The sequence below is a fragment of the Schistocerca nitens genome, chromosome 8 (assembly GCF_023898315.1).
Source record: "Schistocerca nitens isolate TAMUIC-IGC-003100 chromosome 8, iqSchNite1.1, whole genome shotgun sequence".
In the NCBI taxonomy this organism is placed as follows: domain Eukaryota; kingdom Metazoa; phylum Arthropoda; class Insecta; order Orthoptera; family Acrididae; genus Schistocerca; species Schistocerca nitens.
This window is the reverse complement of record NC_064621.1, coordinates 348,094,373-348,119,560: the sequence shown is the minus strand read 5'-3', so window position 1 is coordinate 348,119,560 and position 25,188 is coordinate 348,094,373.

Genomic DNA, 25,188 nt, shown 5'->3' with positions numbered 1-25,188 from the left:
GGGTTTGAGAAGGCGACTCCGCTAAAACTACAAGACACGGAAAACAGACACACATCCGTCAATGGACAGAGCATCTCTTCAAGTTGTTAACTCACGCAACAGATGCCCACTATGGGCACCATTACTGACGCGGTAAACGTCATTAAGTGAGTCCAATGTATTGACTTGAGCTGTCCGTTACTGTCCGCTTGTCCGCTTCAGTAGCTGAGGGGTTTTGCACTGCAGATTGTATACGATGGGCCCGTTTTCGATTCCCGGCCGCGTTGGAAGTTTTCTCCACTTGTGAACTGGTTTTTTTACTGTCCTTAAATTCGTATTGTCGTAACTGATAAGCAAATCGTCTCCAATACATTGTCGTATGTCTTTCCATTACTGCGATGGCTGAGTGGGCACGAATTGAAAGCCGATGAACTGAAATGAAAACAAAAAAGAATCTGTCCACCAAGGCGCGACAGCTGCACTTTTTGCAAATCTAATCATTAGGTTGCCTATCTGTAGGTACGAAATAATTCGATCTATAATACAGAACAGATTTTTAAGAAAGAAACATGAAGACAGCACAACCTACAGGTGCAATCTGCAGTTATTAGTATTCCGTAAACCATTAGCAGGTTTTCCTTTCCCATGCAGCAAAAGCCCACTGATTCTCTGATAACTTATAGTGGGACACATATGTCTCAATAGTAGTCAAAGGTTTAAACCAGAAAAAAATGGTAACACACATTGATCCCCATGAAATCGGCACGACCTTTATCCCTGGAAAGCCACAGGCCTCGAGTCACTGCTTAAAAGCTATTTCGTAAGAAAAGTCTTTCCTGTGTGAAATATGCTCTTCACAATAAAATAAAGAAACACGTTTCCAAAACGGCGTAATTGTCACCAGTTGTGACGAGTGTTTGAAACTAGGCTCAAAGATGCCTATAACCTTCCACTGTAATGGTGCAAAAGCATGGCGCCATGCGACGTCACCCTCGAACTCGGCACCGCAGCAAGGTGTCGACACGTGTGTAGAAAAGGCCACAAGTCAGAAGCTCATATGAGTTGTAAGTTGGGTTAATTATGTCACGTTGGCAACAAATTTGGCCATAATTCCGTCAGCGTGGACGTGACATACGATCGGAATGCCGTTTCACCCCTTCTCTTGACACTGCTGCGGTGGAGATCAGATCCGCGACGCCCAGTGTTGAAATCAAACGGTTGTCTTACGAGGGGCCGAGGGAAACGTTTCAGACACACCGCCGCTCAGAATCAATACGAAAGGACCTCAGGCTGTGGCACAGAGGCTGCCAATGAAACCACCCCCTACCTTGGAAAGTTGATTCACGCACATTTTGCAGTCGAGAACAATAGTTGGTAGTGTAATGAGCAACAGGAAGACGTTCTTGACAACCTTCGACACTGCCAGCACCCTCGGACGTTTCGACTGTTCGCCAAGGACACTGTGTGCACTACATCCCCATTGAATTTGATGGTACCCCTTTGGAGTGCACCGCTACTAATGCAGTCTCGTCAATGACCGCACCGTGGCGCACAGCGTTTCGTGGCCAGGAATTAGAGATGGGCAAACTCGTTCATCCATGAGAAATAGTTCACTGGTGATCGCTCGTTTTTGGGAACCATTAATTTTTACTCGTTCACCGTTCGTTTGTGCACCGTTCGTTCGCCCCTGGATGGCTCAAATGGCTCTGAACACTATGCGACTTAACTTCTGAGGTCATGAGTCGCCTAGAACTTAGAACTAATTAAACCTAACTAACCTAAGGACAGCACACACATCCATGCCCGAGGCAGGATTCGAACCTGCGACCGTAGCGGTCACGCGGTTCCAGACTGAAGCGCCTTTAACCGCACGGCCACACCGGCCGGCTCGCCCCTGGAGTACAGAGTTTTTGTTCATTAGAGAAGTCTCATACACTTGTAGAAGTACTTTTCGTGAGTCTGCAAAACATCTCGTTCAGCCAACTGTAGCGTTATGTGGCTGATTGCAGTGAAATAATAAAAGGTGGTGCACGTAAAACCCGCCCCGAGTACAGACTGCTCACCAATCACGCACAATTTGTTGACCGCTACGAGCAGAATAGATTAAAAAAAAAATGGTTCAAATGGGTCTGAGCACTATGGGACTTAACATCTGTGGTCATCAGTCCCCTAGAACTTAGAAATACTTCAACCTAATTAACCTAAGGACACCACAAACATCCATGCCCAAGGCAGGATTCGAACCTGCGACCTTAGCGGTCACGCGGTTCCAGACTGAAGCGCCTAGAACCGCACGGCCGCACCGGCCGGTCAGATTAGATAAACGTGTAATAATTAGGAAGTGAAGAAATAACAGATAAGCTAATGCAAACAACTTCGAAACAATAGATGACGATTGGTGGGCGACAATGAGCACTCTAGTACTCAGGGCCGATTTTTCGTGCGCCACCCTGTACCACTGAAATAATATTGTAGAAGTTATCATATTCTCTTTACAAAATGTGACACCTGACACTCGATTAAGAAGCGTGGGCTTCATTCGGTTGTAAGTCGGTCTCTGCCTTCCTCCTGTGTGCCGTGCCGAGTTCCTTTGCATGCGTAATAACAAAAAACTTGCCTTTTTATAAGTATGTCTTCTGCTGTTAATCGAAATAGCGAAGTAAGCTGATATGCCCTTTTGTTACCTGAAAAGATGTATGTAATACATACTACGTAATTTTTATGTAATGTACGTAATTATAAAATACATTTTAACTACCGATCTTGGACGCTGAATAGAATACGAAAAGAACCACAAGTCCAGAGTTCAAAATAGGTTTGAAACACATGGGCGCCGGGCGGAGTGGCCGTGCGGTTCTAGCCGCTACAGTCTGGAGCCGAGCGACCGCTACGGTCGCAGGTTATAATCCTGCCTCGGGCATGGTTGTGTGTGATGTCCTTAGGTTAGTTAGGTTTAATTAGTTCTAAGTTCTAGGCGACTGATGACCTCAGAAGTTAAGTCGCATAGTGCTTAGAGCCATTTGAACCATTTTTTAACAGATGGGCGAGCGCAGCGAACTATACGAACAACAACTGGATGCTGAACTAACTAAAAGGAGCAGTCGGTGGTGGGACTGCTACGAGCAGCCACACGAGACCGAGACCGAGACCGAGACAGAGGCCGAGACCGAGACAGAGACGGGAACGGGCCCGAGGCAGGAAGGAGACCGGCCGAAGTGCCGTTGGAGGAACGAGACCGACCGTTTCGCGTTCCCAGGAACTCTATGCAGAACTTTGAAAGACCGTTCCTTAGAATTCGTTCCTCGCTCTTTTCGTTCATCTTTGTGCACCGTTCCTTTGGACGCATTAGATCGCGAACGACCAATCTCCACCAGGAATCAGATGACGTTCAGCTCGCGCCGATAGGCCGCGGCGGCACCACCTCTTGACAGCGCAGGTGCAACCACCCCTAAGCCACTTCCGCGGTAACTCCACCAACGCCAGCCGGCGTACATAAGGAAAATAGCAACCTACTGACTACGGGCCCATCGCGCTGTACCACGCCACCGCGGATTCACCGGCGGCCTATGTACTCCTGCGCGCCCGGAATAGTTAAAAGCGCATGCCCCGCCACCGACAGCAGTGCGAAGTCAGGTTGCTGTCTCGCGAAATGTTTGGACTCAATCTTTATAACAACATACTTGAAGTGATAGTGTTGTATGATCGTAATAAGGCCTCAGTGTACAATTCCGTTTGCCAGTGTTTTTATTCTGATCTTGTGTGATCTTCAATCGAGAAATTAAACTAGTTTTTCCACTCACGCCGCCACACTTTGTTGTTCAACACTTCCCGGATACAATAACTGCAGTTTTTGCTCTCATGTACAGATTGAAAACACCACAGACCATTCAAAACGATTCGACGATATTTGAACGTAATCCGCATATCTCAAGCGACCAATATCGGCGTCCGATGGAAACTTGCCATTCTGTTACCAACTTTGATATGCCGTGAGCTGGTATCATTCCTGATACATTAATGTTGCACTCCACCATGATCACGACAAAATGGGCGCGTAATACTGGAGGGCTGAAAAAGCGCAAGTACCATTTGCTGCTTCGGATTACTTTCAAATTTAACAGAATGTTCTGAATGGTCCCTAGTGATTATAGCATGTGCACGGGAGCGAAAACTGCGTTCGCACTGCACGGTTCAATGCGGACGCAGCCCCATAAGGTCGTTAGAGAAGGGCCGAAATGTCTGAGGGTGTCAGCAGTATCGAAGGTTGTCAAAAAAGTCTTCCTGCCACTCATCGCAATGCGAACTATTGTATTATACTGCAAAATGTGTGGGAATAAACGCCCCAAGTAAAGAAGTGTGTTGAAACTACCTGGCAGATTAAAACTGTGTGCCGGACCGAGACTCGAACTCGGGACCTTTGCCTTTCGCGGGCAAGTGCTCTACCAACTGAGCTACCCGAGCACAACTCACGAGCCGTCCTCACAGCTCTACTTCTGCCAGTACCTCGTCTCCTACCTTCCAAACTTTACAGAAGCTCTCCTGCGAACTTCGCGGAACTAACACTCCTGAAAGAAAGGATATTACGGAGACATGGCTTAGCCACGGCCTGAGGGATGTTTCCAGAATGAGATTTTCACTATGCAGCGGAGTTTGGAAGGTAGGAGACGAGGTACTGGCAGAAGTAGAGCTGTGAGGACGGGTCATGAGTCGTGCTCGGGTAGCTCAGTTGGTAGAGGACTTTCCCGCGAAAGGCAAAGGTCCCGAGTTCGAGTCTCGGTCCGGCAGACAGTTTTAATCTGCCAGGAAGTTTCATATCACCGCACACTCCGAGCAGAGTGAAAATCTCATTCTGGAAACATCCCCCAGGCTGTGGCTAAGCCATGCCTCCGCAATATCCTTTCTTTCAGGAGTGCTAGTTCCGCGAAGTTCGCAGGAGAGCTTCTGTAAAGTTTGGAAGGTAGGAGTCGGATACTGGCAGAAGTAAAGCTGTGAGTACCGGGCGTGAGTCGTGCTTCGGTAGCTCAGGTGGTAGAGCACTTGCCCGCGAAAGGCAAAGGTCCCAAGTTCGAGTCTCGGTCCGGCACACAGTTTTAATCTGCCAGGAAGTTTCATATCACTGCACACTCCGCTGCAGAGTGAAAATCTCATTCTTAAAGAAGTGTGTTCATTGACGTTCTGTATGCCATCCCCAGAGGCCTTTTCGCGTATGTCTGAAATGTTTTCCTCGGCCACTGATAAGAAAACGGCGGCATTTCAACGCTGGGCGTCGCGGAAGCGTCAAAAGAAGAAGTGAAGTGTTGGTAAGAGGGACTATGACGACCTTTCCATCACATGACACATCCACGGTGCTGCTGGATGGAATCGTGGTGCAAGTTGTGGCCAATGTGACATCATTAACCCACCTTATACGAACTTCCGAGCTGTGGCCTTTGAAACGTCCCCTTTTTTAACAATTATACAAGACTGTGCTTAAACTGACGCACAATATTTTTAGCGCAACGCAATCTGACTTTCAAAATTCCCTACAAAAGAATGGCCCGGACTAACATTAAACTATACCTTTCACAAATCACTTACCTCACAAAAATCTTGGTTACTCCCCCTACTGCAATACAGCCAGCGCCACTACTGCCAGCTAAATAAAAGATTCAAACTATGGAAGGCACTAACTACTGATAGGGATAGTTAGCAAATGAAAGATATTAATAGAGAACAAACAATGTATTTACCTTGATATCATCATATATATATATATATATATATATATATATATATATATATATATATATATATATATAGCAGTTCAAGACAAATTTCAAAACTCCGCCATCTCTCTCCCCACATCCACCACTGCTGGCGGCTCACCTCCAACTGCTCAACGCTACGCGCTGTTCCCAGCCAGCTGCCTAACACTACAATGGCGAGTATTACAACAATGCAAAGCAGCCACAGACTGCACACAGCACAGCCAGTGATTTTCATACAGAGGTGGCGTTACCAAAAAAAACCTAAACAGCCTACTTACATAGCCCCCATGCTCCCCACAAAAAAATTTTACAAATTGATTTGGGCAGTGGCCAATAATTATTTGATAAAATTTTTCATAATTACAATAACAAAGAAATCAAATGCACACACTTATCGATACAATGTTGGTCAAAAGCTAAAATTTTCTCACAGTCCATAAAGACAGTCCTGATCGTTTATCACAGTAAAATAGTAGTGTTTTTCTCAAAGTCTGAGCAGTAAAAGAAAATGCACACGGAAGTAGTGGATTTCCATGCAGTCTTGAAGAAGTAGCGTTGTCCTTCCAACGGAAAGACAGTACTGACTCTCGACATGCAGACAGGTCATGGGCCACAACAGAGCAAACCCACAGCAGAGTCAGTCGAAATTTTGAAGAGTATTGGTAGGTAGGTCATCACAGAGCAGACCCACTGTAGTCCTGGTAGAGATTACGGTATTGGTGGGCCACCAGAGGTGCTGGCCCACTGCAGTCCTTGTAGAAATAATGGTACTGGTGTGTCAGCAAAGACGCAGACCCACTGTAGTCCTTGTAGAGACGGCCAGCAGCCATCTGTTGCAATTGTGCAGGTGCACAATCACCATCGAAGAGTCTTGCGGACAATATAGCAAGTCCATAAACCACCACTTGTGCACTCACAAAGTTTTTGGAATTGTCCTTAGAACCAGCAATGCTGTTATCTAGTCCCTTGCTGAATTATTAACACATGTGCAAACATTAACAGTCCCTACTTCTCACATATTGTCCATATACTATGACCAACAGAAACGTGTGCAATGAAATGTAACTTACAAGTTACTTAATTTGATGAACTGGTATCAATTACAATTTTATAGCATAAGAATACAATAACAACGGTACAAAATGCATCATTAAAACATAATAATACAGATAACATTTGTAGGAATAGGGGCTTTACAAAAGAATAGAAATAAACATATACATCAGTGTTACAGGAATTATGACATGAGTACATACATAAAAGATCAGAATAACTTTCACAGAACAGAATTAATAATGTCTAAACATCTTTACAAAGTAAATAACATATTATTAATGCCAATTGTATTTGAGGATAACAGTATTCCTCATCATAGTGAATGTAACTTAGTATTAGAAGAGAAAAAAGTTCTATGAAACAGTACACAGAGACAGGAAGAAAACAAATACACAAGGGTACACAAACACATAGGGGGATAACACAATGGAAAGGACAGGGTTCGTTTTCAGTGTAGCTTTTGGTACTGCAGTATTTTGCGAACAAAACCTTTTTTGTTTTTGGAGATCTCCCTTCGTTCATCATTATTCCCAAAAAGTCCTATCTGTACCTCTTTTCTGTATTCTAACCATATTTCTTTCAAAATAAATATGGCTCATTGTACAATACTCATTTAGGCCCAAATCGTTGTCATATAACCTTCAAAGCATTCTTTCCCTATTCTCCATAGTTAGGTTCTTATATAGTCTACCCCCTCTTAAGCTAACTTAAATCTACTGAGCTCAGATATTAAACTAAGGGACGAGGCAATGCAGCAGCACATAACATATTAACACAAACAGCAATGACAAAAAAATGGAAAATTGCAAAGCAAGCTACAGTAAATCTAAATTACCAAACAATGCAACGTTACAACTAATATGAGCCAATGTGCAGCAACAAGAAAAATAAATCAGTAGTAAAACTAGCTTAACAGAGTAATACAAAGTTAAATTCAGTAGCACTATGCCTGGCACACAGCAGCAGCAAATAAAATTTAAACCTAGACCTCAAGCAGAAAAAAATATTACACTAAAAATGGCCATGTCTAATACCTATGTCACATCTTAACACTAGAGTGATGCATCGCGATTTATTTTACAAAAGAAATTACCAAGTACTTGAAAAGAAAACTATGATTGCAGTTCCTGTGAAGGTAAATGTCTTTTTGTGCTCCCTCATTTTTTTGAAAAAAATTATTATTTACTCAATCTGTAGACAGAAAATATTTATATTAGTACATCTATAAAATTTTATTTTAACCAATGCTGCAGTGCAGCTAGAAACTAGATATTAAACAAAATGAGTAAATATGTACAAAGGAAGGCATGAAACATCATTCATTAGCCATAGGGCATTTCATAAGGTAGTACAGAAAATCTCTCAACTCTCGTAGAAAGACGCTTGTGATAATCAGGTGTGCAGATGTAAAAATATTTCCCGTCATTTCATTAGGCATTTCTGTAAATATCATAAATTAAGAGCTCCACAGTGTCAACATATGTTTTCAAGTTCGACCGTGTCGTTTTTGCGATGCTCTCTACAAAGGAACGTCAATAGCGAGGATAATGGCCTCCCTTTTTTTTTTCTACCTGTGCCGCTGAAAAGGGCTCGCAATAATGGCTTTTTCTCCAGGCATCTGACACACCTGGCCGCTCACAACCAATTACTTCACGGTCACTTACCTTTCTTAACGAAATATTTACGACAGCAGTTTTCGCTACAGTGACAGTCTCATATAAAAATTTCATAGGTCAAGAATTTGCGTTACAGATCTGTAGAAACAAAATCATATGAACATAGTGTCCAAAAAATTTTCGCCGGCATTGTGATACATTCATGCATTTACACACATTTCATAACTCTTAAAGTACGATTCTCGGTTTACAAGATCCTTTTTCACCAGTCAGAGTCCCTACCTTCTATTCATTATTCATATACATATAAACACGTAATCACATTCCTTATATAGCATCATCTTATTGATCATAAACATACCGCAACAGCATAATACACATCGTGGTCGTAAAAATAACATCATAACACCTCAGTCAAATCTCAAAATCGTCGCAGCTTCCTCCAATAATACCACAACCTAAAAAAATTCTCTGCTCATTTCAATAGTGTCATCTACCTCAAATGTACTTTAAAATCATGCTCCCTTACCAAATACATCATTCAAAGCTCTCATAGTATCACAATGGTTCCGAAAAAATATGAGCATTTCACAAAGTACAGACAAAATACAATTTCATAAGTGTGAAGTTATCCAACTGTGTAATTACATAAACATCTGTCACTGACGTAGTAAAAAGAATGTTTGTTTCTCTGTCAAATAATCAGATAGCTGTGTAATTTATGTGTTAGAGAAATATGGTACCGATGTGTAAAGTTGTATAAGCAAATACCATATTAGCTAGGGCTCCTTGTGCTCGCCAAACACATGGTACACAAAGTAAGCGTGTACCCCCCTGAGGATTAATGTAATTATACCCTCAGGTGTTACAGATTACAGCAATGGAATGAAATATATCACGGAAAACCCTTGTATCATTGTACTTCAAATATCTTTAAAAAAATAAATGTTTTAAGTGCGAAATTAATCACTCAAATACGTGTACTGTAGCGCTAAACTGTGCGTCATGTTGTAAGATAACCTCTGTGAAAGTCTCGTAGTTATCGTCCTCCGAAAGCTAAGTTCTGCAGAAGTCAATGTACTTACCTCATGATAAACAAATGTGAAATTCTTTGTGTATAGATATCGTAGTTATTACGCTTATTGTTGTGATGAAGAAAGTACTGTACTGTAACGTATTGTTGTGCTACGGAAAAGGCTGTCTCATTGTAGCTATACCACAAAAGTTACTACTAAAACATGTTTTACTTTCCAGAATAAAACAGAAAACTGTGCAGATATAAAACAGAAACACTGCAAAAGCAACATTGTAAATTGTCACTCATTAGTAGCGTCGTGATAAAATCGTGTAGGTGTCACATAAACTAACAACTGTATCATCTGGCATCTCACAGAAATTACTTTAAATCCAGAGTGTATTTTCAAGTGAACCAAAATGTTGCATTAAAATCTCATTAGCAGTACAGGTATATGTTCTAAGTATGTGAGCAGTATAGTCGTTACGTAATCGTGCAACTAACAAGCAAGAATGTACACACACAATAACACTGTGTCGTCTGTTCACAATAACAATGCATTCGTAATTTCTGTTTAAATAAGTTCTATTGGTTCTTGACTGGATATTTAACTTCAAACATTGTTGCATGTTAACAGATTCTAAGTCTGACAAAGCATACTAGCGATGTAAAGTGAAAAGTTATATGGCAAAGACAAAGTTAAAAAGCAGATTATCTTTCAATAAACGGTTTTACATGTGAAGTGTGGTGAAATCCTTTACTCTTCATCGTACTCAGAGTTTGAACTGGAATGCAATTGTCATGCGGTATACGTCGGTAAAGAATACTGGAATTTTTCTCAAGGTTAGCGTCTTATGTTATTTTTCTCGGAGCCAGCGGGCGCACACAGCTGCCTGCTGTGCGAGATCTTGTCTGTCTCTTTGTTGGCGCGCGCCGTTATTGGGATTAGGAGACCTAACTTCTACAAATTCGCCTTGCCGAGAGGGCCCAGCTCTGTTAGAATCCCGCCAGTTCTGATGAAATTCACGTCTGTCGTTATGATTATATCGTCTGTCGTCATGTCGGTAGATTCCGTAGTTTCTTCCTGGTCCGTCACGTTGTGGAGAATTTCTCCCTGAATCGTAACTGTGCGCCGAAGTGTTGCGTCTGAAGTTATTCTGTCTCCCTTGATAATAATTATTTTGGTTCCCATATTGTCTGTTTCTCTGGTAGTCTCTGTGATAGTCATTACTATGGAAATGCGATCTTTCTCTGTAATTATTTTTACTCTGCCAACGGTTGTCATACGGGTGGTGTCTGTTTTGGTCACGATTTACGTTGTAAGAATAGCCTTGTCGTGTCCAGTTATTGTTTCTGTCGTCACGGAATTGTGACGTATGTGACCTGTAGTGATTGGTTTCCTGTTTTCGCATCCGGCGACTGTCTGTGTCAATTTCTAATTCTTGTAGGAGTCCCTGAAAAGCTTCAATGTCGTCTTTGCAACGACCTGCCAAAATAATATTTCTTAAATGTTCAGGCAATTTCATTAAGCAAATGCGGATGAGTTCTGAGGGGCTGTATGGGTTTGACAGGTACTGATTCTTGTGCAACATGTCTTCAAAATATTTCACAAGACTGGAGAATTCAGATTGTTCGAAATGTTTCATCATTATGATGCCATGTTTTACTCGGTCTTGTGTGGCTTGAGACCAATATGCTGAGAGGAAGGCATGGTAAAATTCTCCTTCACTGTCGCAATCGTGAATGACCGATCGCATTCTTACAGCTGGTTCATTCTCTAAGTAGCCACACATAAATTCTAATCTGTGTTCTAACGACCATTTGGGAGGAAAACAATGAGAGAATTGATGGAGCCATGCTTGTGGATGAATGTCGTTGCCAGAATTCTTGAATGTTTTGAATTTACGTGTAGTAATGAACAGCTTATAGTCAAAATCATCATGTCGGCGAGTCGCATATCGGTCATTGTTAGGTCGTGTCGGCCGTTCCATCTGAAAATTCGGTGCACATTGCCAATTTCTTTCATAACTTCCGAAATGCCCTATGTTATTATTTTGCGGCTTTTCCGTATTTCTAAGTCCCTCATCCCGTGTTGGAGCGCGAGTGTCCTCTGAAATACGTAATTCTTGTATTACCGGTGTCAGCTGATCTTGTACTTCCCGGATTTCTACTTGGTGTTGCGTATTAATTTGATTCAGATTTTGTTTCAGTTTCCTAATTTGATCACTCTCTTCTGTGTCATTAAGGACTACCGGTTTTGTGTCATTCAGATTATCATCTACCTTCGTAGATAAATTATTTAGCTGATCCGAAAGTTCAACTACTTTCTCTGATAATGTACTAATTTCCTCCATGTGTCTTTCTACTGTGTCCTTTACGTTTTCCTGGGTTTTTGCAAGTTGCGTAACCGAATCGGTAGATGCAACTGAGTCAATTTTAGCTTGCAAGGTCTCATGATTTTCATGAACAATAATTTGCAGTTCTTTTATGGCTGCTTCGTGATTCTGTAATGCATTTTCATGCCGCGAAAAAATAGGTTGAAAATGCTCACAAATTTGTGTTTTTACATCATTACAGACTTTTTGACATTTCGATTCAATGTTATGTAACTCGGTAGTTAAATCTTCACGTGTTTGTTCAAGCTTATTTTCCACTGACTCTAACTTTTGAAGCTTTTGTTCCAATGTGTCTAATTTTTGAAGCTTTTGCTGTGTTCGTCTCTGATTTTGTTCCATTGTGTCTAATTTTTCAAGCTTTTGCTGTGTTTGTCTCTGATTTTGTTCCATTGTGTCTAATTTTTCAAGCTTTTGCTGTGTTTGTCTCTGATTTTGTTCCATTTGTTGCATTAATTGCAATAATAATGTATTAGTGTCCGGAATCTGTTTCTCTATGCTTTTTGGCAGTGCATTTTCACCGGCAACATTCACATTTTGACAAGCAGAAAATGTGTCTTGACTCATTTGAGAAAACGGTGAGGACCCAAAACCTAAGTCTACAGTATTTGCAATATTGTGTTCTGTCATTCCCGATTCCTGAGGCGAGCTGTTGCCGACCGATCGATCGATAATGCTTCCCTCTTCACTAATTGTTTCCCTGTCCACGCCATTGTTTGCCGCACACTCCATTTCCCTATGCACAATTACCAAATTACTACTTTGAACATTAGTTAATTCATTACTCGGTGGCGCTAACACACTGCTTTCGTCTTTACTGTCATTTCTCAGTTTACTTTGGAGCCTAGTATTACTTTTTTCACACGCCATTATTGTCACAGTATTTCACACGACAACACAGAAAAACACAATTTGAAGAGCAAAAATAAGAGAACACATTAACATAATACTGAAAATAATATCTAGTTAATTGCAGCTGCGAAATACTTGGTGCAAATCTACATGCATGCCACAACTGTTTTACTGTACAACAGTGAAAGACTGCAACTACAAAGGAGATTTTCTCTACAATTACGCGCTAGCAATAAACAAAAGCTACACTAATTACACAAACTACAAGAAAAAATCAGAAGATTCCAGTGAGGTATCCTAGGCTAAGGGTCGACATATGAAACGTCCCCTTTTTTTAACAATTATACAAGACTGTGCTTAAACTGACGCACAATATTTTTAGCGGAACGCAATCTGACTTTCAAAATTCCCTACAAAAGAATGGCCCTGACTAACATTAAACTATACCTTTCACAAATCACTTACCTCAAAAAAATCTTGGTTACTCCCCCAGCGCAATACAGCCAGCGCCACTACTGCCAGCTAAATAAAAGATTCAAACTATGGAAGGCACTAACTACTGATAGGGATAGTTAGCAAATGAAAGATATTAATAGAGAACAAACAATGTATGTACCTTGATATCATCATATATATATATATATACATATATATATATATAGCAGTTCAAGACAAATTTCAAAACTCCGCCATCTCTCTCCCCACATCCACCACTGCTGGCGGCTCACCTCCAACTGCACAACGCTACGCGCTGTTCCCACCCAGCTGCCTAACACTACAATGGCGAGTATTACGACAATGCAAAGCAGCCACAGACTGCACACAGCACAGCCAGTGATTTTCATACAGAGGTGGCGTTACCAAAAAAAAACCTAAACAGCCTACTTACACCTTTTTTCCACGAGTGTGGACACCTTGCAGTTTGAAGCGTCGGCGCACATGAGCGTGACGCCACGCATTCGCACCGTTATAGAGGAAGTTTGTACGCACTTTTGAGCCAAATTTTAAATTTATACGTGGCATTGGTGGAGAGCCAGCCTTGGGAGAGTCAGTTCTAACAAAAATCTACCATCTGGTGAGCAAGATGTATGAGACAGGCGAAATTCCCTCAGACTTCAAGAAGAATATAATAATTCCAATCCCAAAGAAAGCAGGTGTTGACAGATGTGAAAATTACCGAACCATCGGTTTAATAAGTCACAGCTGCAAAATACTAACGCGAATTCTTTACAGACGAATGGTAAAACTGGTAGAAGCCGACATCGGGGAAGATCAGTTTGGATTCCATAGAAATGTTGGAACACGTGAGGCAATACTGACCCTACGACTTATCTTCGAAGAAAGATTAAGGAAAGGCAAACCTACGTTTCTAGCATTTGTAGACTTAGAGAAAGCTTTTGACAATGTTGACTGGAATACTCTCCTTCAAATTCTGAAGGTGGCAGGGGTAAAATACAGGGAGCGAAAGGCTATTTACAATTTGTTCAGAAAGCAGATAGCAGTTATAAGAGTTGAGCTACATGAAAGGGAAGCAGTGGTTGGGAAGGGAGTGAGACAGGGTTTTAGCCTCTCCCCGATGCTGTTGTTGTGGTCTTCAGTCCTGAGACTGGTTTGATGCAGCTCTCCATGCTACTCTATCCTGTGCAAGCTTCTTCATCTCCCAGTACCTACTGCAACCTACATCCTTCTGAATCTGCTTAGTGTATTGATCTCTTGGTCTCCCTCTACGATTTTTACCCTCCACGCTGCCCTCCAATGCTAAATTTGTGATCCCTTGATGCCTCAAAACATGTCCTACCAACCGATCCCTTCTTCTAGTCAAGTTGTGCCACAAACTTCTCTTCTCTCCAATCCTATTCAATACCTCCTCATTAGTTACGTGATCTACCCACCTTATCTTCAGCATTCTTCTGTAGCACCACATTTCGAAAGCTTCTATTCTCTTCTTGTCCAAACTAGTTATCGTCCATGTCTCACTTCCATACATGGCTACACTCCATACAAATACTTTCAAAAACGACTTCCTGACACCTAAATCTATTCTCGATGTTAACAAATTTCTCTTCTTGAGAAACGCTTTCCTTGCCATTGCCAGTCTACATTTCATATCCTCTCTACTTCGACCATCATCGGTTATTTTACTCCCTAAATAGCAAAACTCCTTTACTACTTTAAGTGTCTCATTTCCTAATCTAATTCCCTCAGCATCACCCGACTTAATTTGACTACATTCCATTATCCTCGTTTTGCTTTTGTTGATGTTCATCTTATATCCTCCTGTCAAGACACTGTCCATTCCGTTCAACTGCTCTTCCAAGTCCTTTGCTGTCTCTGACAGAATTACAATGTCATCGGCGAACCTCAAAGTTTTTACTTCTTCTCCATGAATTTTAATACCTACTCCGAATTTTTCTTTTGTTTCCTTTACTGCTTGCTCAATATACAGATTGAATAACATCGGGGAGAGGCTACAACCCTGTCTCACTCCTTTCCCAACCACTGCTTCCCTTTCATGCCCCTCGACTCTTATAACTGCCATCTGGTTTCTGTACAAATTGTAAATAGCCTTTCGCTCCCTGTATTTTACCCATGCCACCTTCAGAATTTGAAAGAGAGTATTCCAGTCAACATTGTCAAAAGCTTTCTCTAAGTCTACAAATGCTAGAAACGTAGGTTTGCCTTTTCTTAATCTTTCTTCCAAGATAAGTCGTAAGGTCAGTATTGCCTCACGTGTTCCAACATTCCTACGGAATCCAAACTGATCTTCCCCGAGGTCAGCTTCTACCAGTTTTTCCATTCGTCTGTAAAGAATTCGCGTTAGTATTTTGCAGCTGTGACTTATTAAACTGATAGTTCGGTAATTTTCACATCTGTCAACACCTGCTTTCTTTGGGATTGGAATTATTATATTCTTCTTGAAGTCTGAGGGTATTTCGCCTGTCTCATACATCGTGCTCACCAGATGGTAGAGTTTTGTCATGACTGGCTCTCCCGAGGCCATCAGTAGTTCTAGTGGAATGTTGTCTACTCCCGGGGCCTTGTTTCGACTCAGGTCTTTCAGTGCTCTGTCAAACTCTGCACGCAGTATCTTATCTCCCATTTCGTCTTCATCTACATCCTCTTCCATTTCCATAATATTGTCCTCAAGTACATCTCCCTTGTATAAACCCTCTATATACTCCTTCCACCTTTCTACCTTCCCTTCTATGCTTAGAACTGGGTTTCCATCTGAGCTCTTGATATTCATAGAAGTGGTTCGCTTCTCTCCAAAGGTCTCTTTAATTTTCCTGTAGGCAGTATCTATCTTACCCCTAGTGAGACAAGCCTCCACATCCTTACATTTGTCCTCTAGCCATCCCTGCTTAGCCATTTTGCACTTCCTGTCGATCTCATTTTTGAGACGTTTGTATTCCTTTTTGCCTGCTTCATTTACTGCATTTTTATATTTTCTCCTTTCATCAATTAAATTCAATATTTCTTCTGTTACCCAAGGATTTCTATTAGCCCTCGTCTTTTTACCTACTTGATCGTCTGCTGCCTTCACCACTTCATCCCTCAGAGCTACCCATTCTTCTTCTACTGTATTTCTTTCCCCCATTCCTGTCAATTGTTCCCTTATGCTCTCCCTGAAACTCTCTACAACCTCTGGTTCTTTCAGTTTATCCAGGTCCCATCTCCTTAAATTCCCACCTTTTTGCAGTTTCTTCAGTTTCAATCTGCAGTTCATAACCAATAGATTGTGGTCAGAATCCACATCTGCCCCAGGAAATGTCTTACAATTTAAAACCTGGTTCCTAAATCTCTGTCTTACCATTATATAATCTATCTGAAACCTGTCAGTATCTCCTGGCTTCTTCCATGTATACAGCCTCCTTTCATGATTCTTGAACCAAGTGTTAGCTATGATTAAGTTATGCTCTATGCAAAATTCTACAAGGCGGCTTCCTCTTTCATCCTTCCCCCCAATCCATATTCACCTACTATGTTTCCTTCTCTCCCTTTTCCTACTGACGAATTCCAGTCACCCATGACTATTAAATTTTCGTCTCCCTTCACTACCTGAATAATTTCTTTTATCTCGTCATACATTTCATCTATTTCTTCATCATCTGCAGAGCTAGTTGGCATATAAACTTGTACTAGTATAGTAGGCATGGGCTTTGTGTCTATCTTGGCCACAATAATGCGTTCACTATGCTGTTTGTAGTAGCTAACCCGCACTCCTATTTTTTATTCATTATTAAACCTACTCCTGCGTTACCCCTATTTGATTTTGTATTTATAACCCTGTAATCACCTGACCAAAAGTCTTGTTCCTCCTGCCACCGAACTTCACTAATTCCCACTATATCTAACTTTAACCTATCCATTTCCCTTTTTAAATTTTCTAACCTACCTGCCCCATTAAGTGATCTGACATTCCACGCTGTATATTGAGCAAGCAATAAAGGAAACAAAAGAAAAGTTCGGAGTAGCTATTAAAACCCATGGAGAAGAAATAAGAAATTGAGGTTCGCTGATGACATTGTAATTCTGTCAGAGACAGCAAAGGACTTGGAAGAGCAGTTGAACGGAATGGGCAGTGTCTTGAAACGAGGGTATAAGATGAACATCAACAAAAGCAAAATGAGGATAATGGAATGTAGTCGAATTAAGTCGGCTGATGCTGCGGGAATTAGATTAGGAAATGAGACACTTAAAGTAGTAAAGGAGTTTTGCTGTTTGGGGAGACAAATAACTGATGATGGTCGAAGTAGAGAGGATATAAAATGTAGACTGGCAATGGCAAAGAAAGCGTTTCTGAAGAAGAGAAATTTGTTAACATCGAGTATTGATTTAAGTGTCAGGAAGTCTTTTCTGAAAGTATTTGTATGGAGTGTAGCCATGTATGGAAGTGAAACGTGGACGATAAATAGTTTAGACAGTAAGAGAATAGAAGCTTTCGAAATGTGGTGCTACAGAAGAATGATGAAGATTAGATGGGTAGATCACATAACTACTGAGGAGAATTGGGGAGAAGAGGAGCTTGTGGCACAACTTGACTAGAAGAAGGGATCAGTTGGTATTACATGTTCTGAGGCATCGAGGGATCACCAATTTAGTACTGGAGGGCAGAGTGGAGGGTAAAAATCGTAGAGGGAGACCAAGAGATGAATACACTGAGCAGATTCAGAAGGATGTAGGCTGCAGTAGGTACTGGGAGATGAAGAAGCTTGCACAGGATAGAGTAGCATGGAGAGCTGCATCAAACCAGTCTCAGGACTGAAGACCACAACAACAACAACAATGGGTGGAAATTACGGGGTTTCGACAAAGTCCTCCTTTAATGATGTTGCGCAGTGTGCTTCCGTAGGATCCTCCCAATAAATCTGGTAATCGATTTTCCAACAATTTTGATGTGATCGTACCACCTTAAATCGCTCGGTGCTTGTACTCTTAAATACTTAAAGGTTGTGACTGACTCGGCTGTCTAATTTATGTTTAGTCACTTGGGAGGTCAAGAAAATCTGCGAAGACTTCCACTACTGTACGACTATTGGCGACACATCGCTCGAAACAGTAACAACCCTAAAATACTTGTGAGTAACCATCAAAAGCGACCGAAAGTGGAATGACCGTGAGGAAGTCTCCGCTGCGTGAGGTGGGCATTGATTAGGTTCTCTGTTGGTTCGTCAGCCGTCCCTAGGTCGAGTTGCCACCCGATTGTTTAGTGTTACGCCTGGCTGCCTGTCTCACCTAAACTGTTGGCAGACCCTTGGAACACTTCTGAGCACCACTGTTTGTTGTTTGTGATTGTCATTTTATTTGGTCGCAGCTACTGTGCCAGGCCGTCAGCCCTGTACTAATGTTGTCTGCTTTAAGTTTAGTAAATGGCCTTTAGCCGAACTTCATAACAACTTTAAGATTAGGCCTTCAGCCATGTTTCATTTAAAATTCTTGTTGCTCTGCATTCAGGCCTTCAGCGGCGTTTGTTTCAGAATCTGTGGCTTTCATGTGTAAATCCTTGTCTGTAAGGTTTTACTTTTATTATCTAGAATTCTTGAAACGGTCTTCAGCCGCGTTCTGCAAATGTTTATCTTAAGGTTGTCTTTAATTATTCTTGAGTAACTGTTTGGGCCTTCAGCCGACAAAAATCTTCAAGTACTGTGTAATGGCTTATCTTTAAAGTCTTTTTTTTAATTATGTGAAGAAATTTTTTGTAATTGGGCTTTCAGCCGACGAATTAACTTGAATTTTCCTTAATAGCCGGCGCTGTAGAGCTCTACGAACGCCGCTCTACTTTCAGCCCAGTCCATCAAGAGCAGACGGCCGAGAAACTTCGCCTTAGCTTAGTTTGCTATTGAGACTGTGTGGTCCGCAGCTCGTGGTCGTGCGGTAGCGTTCTCGCTTCCCACGCCCGGGTTCCCGGGTTCGATTCCCGGCGGGGTCGGGGATTTTCTCTGCCTCGTGATGACTGGCTGTTGTGTGATGTCCTTAGGTTAGTTAGGTTTAAGTAGTTCTAAGTTCTAGGGGACTGGTGACCATAGATGTTAAGTCCCATAGTGCTCAGAGCCATTTGAACCATTTGAGACTGTGTGCCGGTTACTACGGGTCTACGACGTCGCACCTCTGTGCGCATCACCTACAGTTATGTAATAGGTTTGCATATGTTTATTCACTAGTATAGGTACTTTAACTGTATTTGCAGTACCGAATTACTTTACCTCACCTGCTCCTCCTCGCTTCCTTCATTCGGCTTGTTACAGATATCAGGAGCAGACCCAAGCGCCGCCTTCCAGGCGGCATACAAAAATCTACATCTACATCACTCTCCGCAAGCCACCAAATGTGTGTGGCGGAGGGTACTTTCGGTATCACTATCTAATCTCTCCAGTCCTGTTCCACTCGCGAATAGTGCGTGGGATGAATGATTGTCGGTGAGCCTCTGTATTGCCTCTAATTTCTCGATTTTTTTTCTTGTGGTCAGTACGTGAGATGTATGTGGGGGGAAATAATATGTTGTCTGACTCCTCCTGAAAAGTGCTGTCCCGAAATTTCAGTAGTAAATCTCTCCGTGATGCACAACGCCTCTCTTGTAACGTCTGCCAGTCGAGTCTGTTTAGCATCTCCGTAACGCTCTCTCGCCATCTAAACAATCCCGTGACGAAACCCGCCGCTCTTCGTGGGATCTTCTCTATCTCTTCTATCAGTCCTACCTAAAAGCGATCCCAGATAGATGAACAATACTCAATAATCGGGCGAACAAGCGCCCTATAAGCCACTTCTTTCGTGGATGAGTTACATTTCTTTAAGATTCTTCCGATGAATCTGAGTCTGGTGTCTGCTTTTCCCACTATCTGTTGTATATGGTTATTCAGTTTAAGGTCGCTCTGGATAGTTTCGCCTATATATTTTTTTTGACGGCAGACGCTGCCTCCAGCCGTTTGTCATCAATAGTGTAGCTGTACAATAGTGGTTTTCTTTTCCTATGTATGCGCAATATGTTATATTTATTTACGTTCTGGGTCAACTGCCAGAGTCTGCACTATTCATCAATTCTCTTCAGGTCGTTCTGCAAATTCTTACTATCTTCTGGCGTTTCTATTTCGGTATAAACAACTGCAACATCAGCGAATAGCCTTAAGGAGCATCCGACGCTTTCTACTAGATCACTTATATATATTGTAAACACTCCGGATATTACCTTTACATCTGTCGATTTAGTTCCGTTAAGAGCGACATGTTGAGTCCTATCTTTAAGAAAGTCTTGAACCCAATCGCAGGTCTGTTCCGATACTCCGTAAGCTCGTAATTTTTCATTAAAAGCCAATGCGGGACGTTGTCAAATGTCTTAGTGAAATCAAGGAACACGGCATCAACCTGAACTGTGGATCTCTTGGAGGAACAGAGCGAGCCTAGTTTCGCAGGATCTTTGTTTGCGAAATCCATGTTGATTTTTATACAGTAGCTGTTCATTTTTCAATAACGTCATAACTCTTGAGCATAAAACATGTTCCATAATCTGTGCGCTGCGTCGCGCGCCCTTCGTGGTGAAAGCTGGCATTATCGATAGTAGATCGATTATCTTCGCACGGCATAAGATAAGGGTCCTACCAATCGAGTGATAGGAAAAACAGTAGAACTTCTATCTAACAGTTCTCTACCAAAGGGGGTCGTTAAGAGAAAGACGAAATAGCTCAGTTCCACCTAGGCTGTAAGGACTGTCCAAGGTCCACAAAGAAAGTAACGACATGGTCAGTTTCGATGTAGCTTCGCTTTTTAAAACTGTACCTCTGGTGGGCTCACTACTTCTCATCGGTAATAGGTTTGGGGCTGACATTACACCTTTGATCGAAAACAGTCTCTTCTCGACGTACTTTTTTAACAAGTTGACATAATCTGCCTCTCTGAACACCATGTGACCACTGGTATAGGAACTAGGCCTAAGCACAATGAGAAACTCAGACAGGAGAGTACTGCAAATGTTAGAATAAGGAAAGGTTCTCATAAAAGTATAATTAAAAATAATGTAAGTATATTTCATCAAAATATTGGCAGTTTAAAGAATAAAATAGATGAGCTTCTTGTTTGTTTAGAAGATTTAGAAGCTGAGGATGAAATAGATATACTATGCCTGTCTGAGCATCACATTGTTACTGATATGGAAAAGGTAAATGTAAGTGGATATAAGCTCTCTGCACATGTAATGAGAGAAAATATGGAGAAAGGAGGAGTTGCCATATATGTCAAAAGTTATCATTGTGCAAAAAGTATAGAAACAAAAAAGTTTTGTGTAGAGAAACGTATAGAGGCATGTGCCTGTGAGCTTAAATTAAAGAAAGGCACATTTATAATTGTAACTGTATATAGGTCCCCATCAGGAAATTTTCATTTATTTCTGAAAAATTTGGACTCCTTGTTGTGCTATCTGTCAGACAGGGGGAAGCATATTATTATTTGTGGGGACTTCAATGTAGATTCTCTGAAAGAGGGTAATAGGAAAAATGACCTTGAAGTATTACTCGGTTCTTTCAATTTGATACCCGTTATTGATTTTCCTACTCGGGTGGTAAAGGATAACAGCTCACTGATAGATAACTTCTTTATAGACCAAGATAAGAGTAACCAGATAAATGCTCAGCCTGTTGAGAATGGTCTTTCTGATCATGGTGCACAGCTAGTTACAAGATATGACATAGCTCCATTCAGCAATACTAAACAGTCCTCCAAAGTAGTACGTTCAGTCAACTATTTAACAATTGCAAATTTCAGGGAAAGCCTACAGCAGTTAGACTGGGACGAGGTGTACCGTGAACCTGATGCCAATTTAAAATATAATTTATTTCATGACATTTTTGTAAATGCATTTGAAAACTGCTTCCCCAAGAAAATAGTTAAATATACTCGCAAGAAACCTTGTAACAAACCATGGCTTACTAAGGGTATAAAAATATCTTGTAACCGGAAAAGGGAAATGTATCTGACAGCAAGAAAGAGTAGTGACCCAGAAACTATCAAACATTATAAAGACTACTGTCTTATATTAAGAAAAGTTATTAAAAAATCCAGGAGTATGTGTATCATGTCTGAAATCAGCAACTCTGATAATAAAATTAAAACAATTTGGAATATTATTAAAAGAGAAACAGGCCAACCAAGAGCAGAGGAAGACAGTATTACCATAAAATTGGATGAAAATTTTACGAACAAAAAGTCAGAAGTTGAAAATATTTTTAATTATCATTTTCTAAATGTTGTGGATATAGTAGGATCCAGGTGTTCATTACAAGATGCTAGGCTGTTAATGGAAGAGGCCATACCTATGCAGTTTGATACAATTGAAATCTCACCCACTTCTCCCTCTGAAATTAGGAACATAATAAACTTGCTTAAAAGCAAAAACTCACATGGAATTGATGGCATTTCCAGCAAAATACTAAAAGCTTGTTCTCAACAGATAAGTAAGATTCTCAGCCACCTGTGTAATAGCTCTCTGGAACAGGGTATTTTCCCTGATAGACTGAAATATGCTATTGTTATACCTTTGCATAAAAAGGGCTATAGATCTGATGTCAACAATTACCATCCAATCTCCCTTCTAACAGCTTTATCCAAAATTTTTGAGAAAGTAATGTATTCAAGAGTAGCTTCACATATCTGTAAAAATGAAGTACTAACAAAATGTCAGTTTGGTTTCCAGAAAGGTTTTTCAACAGAAAATGCCATATATGCTTTCACCAATCAAATTTTGAATGACCTGAATAACCGAACACCACCCATTGGGATTTTTTGTGATCTCTCAAAGGCTTTTGATTGTGTAAATCATGAAATTCTGCTAGACAAGCTCAAGTATTGTGGCATGAGTGGGACAGTGCACAAATGGTCTAATTCGTACCTAACTGGAAGAGTGCAGAAAGTTGAAATATGTAGTTCTCATAACATGCAAAGATCAGCACATTCCTCAAACTGGGGAACTATCAAGAATGGGGTTCCACAAGGGTCAGTCTTGGGTCCTTTGTTGTTCTTAATATATATTAATGACTTGCCATTCTATATTCATGAAGAGGCAAAGTTAGTTCTCTTTGCTGATGATACAAGTATAGTAATCACACCTGACAAACAAGAATTAACTGATGAAATTGTCAATACTGTCTTTCAGAAAATTACTAAGTGGTTCCTTGTAAATGGACTCTCAGTGAATTTTGATAAGACACAGCACATACAGTTCTGTACAGTGAATGGTATGACGCCATTAATAAATATAGACCTTAATCAGAAGCATATAGCTAAGGTAGAATTTTCCAAATTTTTAGGTGTGTCCATTGATGAGAGATTAAATTGGAAGAAACACATTGATGATCTGCTGAAACGTTTGAGTTCAGCTACTTATGCAATAAGGGTCATTGCAAATTTTGGTGATAAACATCTTAGTAAATTAGCTTACTACGCCTATTTTCACTCATTGCTTTCATATGGCATCATATTTTGGGGTAATTCACCACTGAGGAATAAAGTATTTATTGCACAAAGCGTGTAATCAGAATAATAGCTGGAGTCCACCCAAGATCATCCTGCAGACATTTATTTAAGGATCTAGGGATATTCACAGTAGCTTCTCAGTATATATACTCTCTTACGAAATTTGTTATTAACAACCAAACCCAATTCAAAAGTAATAGCAGTGTGCATAACTACAATACTAGGAGAAAGGATGATCTTCACTATTCAAGATGAAATCTAACTTTGGCACAGAAAGGGGTGAATTATACTGGCACTAAAGTCTTTGGTCACTTACCAAATAGTATCAAATGTCTGACAGATAACCAACAAGTATTTAAGAAGAAATTAAAAGAATTTCTGAATGACAACTCCTTCTACTCCATAGAGGAATTTTTAGACATAAATAAGAAAAAAACAAAAAAAACAAAAATTATTTAAAAAAATAAAAAAATAAAAAAATAAATAAAAACACAAAAAAGTTGTTATATTAACTTAAGTATGTTGTTAAATTAACTTAATTATGTCATGTATTGGAAAATTTGACTCGTTCCACATCATTACGAAATATCGTATTCATGATCCATGGAACTAGTATTAATCTAATCTAATCTAACCAACGAGGCTTTTGAATAATTTGACAGTGTCATCATGGGGAGCCCCTTGTCTCCCCTGGTGGCCAATCTTTTTATGGAAGACAATGAGGAGCGAGCACCAGCCTCAGTTACTCTAAAACCAACAGTATTTTGGCGGTACCTTGATGACACATTTATAGTTTGACTTCATGGTTTGAACAGTCTCCGAGAGATTCAGCAACATCTGAATTCCGTACATGAAACCACAAAATTTACTATGGAGGTGAAGAAAAATGGTTGCTTGCCGTTTTTAGATGTGTTGGTGAGACGGAAGAGAGATGGCACACTTGGGTATTCGATATTTCGAAAGCAATCTACTAATTGCCATGTAACGGCGCAAAAGATGGGCGTTCTAAAGACTTTAATCTACCGAGCTCATACCATATCGGATGCCAATAATCTGCAAACGGAACTGGACCACCTGAAAACTGTGTTCCAAAAGAATGGATATTCGTCCCAGCAAATACAGGGAGCGCTGCTGACATACAAACGACAAGACAAACAAGAGGATGGGGCCTTCAAAGCGACTGCTTATTTGCCATGTATTGGATATATTTCAGCCAAAAGAGACAGAATATTAAGAAGACATTCTAAAATCTCGGCTTTATTGGGATCTGCTAAAGACAGAGTTGCGCAAGACACGTGAGTCTTAAATATGTGAGCTCAATGTCTTTCCTGTCAATATTTACCTGAAGAGGGGCAGAAGACTCTGCGCTGAAAAATCGTGGCAACCAAGTTGCGGACATTCGGCAGTTCGCCCGACATTTTATGGAATAATCTTTACGCCGGGAAAGTTTTAAATCTCACTTATAAGAACACTGTCAAAACCACTTTGGAAAATTTCAAGAATTTGTGCTGTAACATCAGTGTAAAAATCCACTCCCTACGCTCATACACTAATTCTCTGAAAATCTTGGG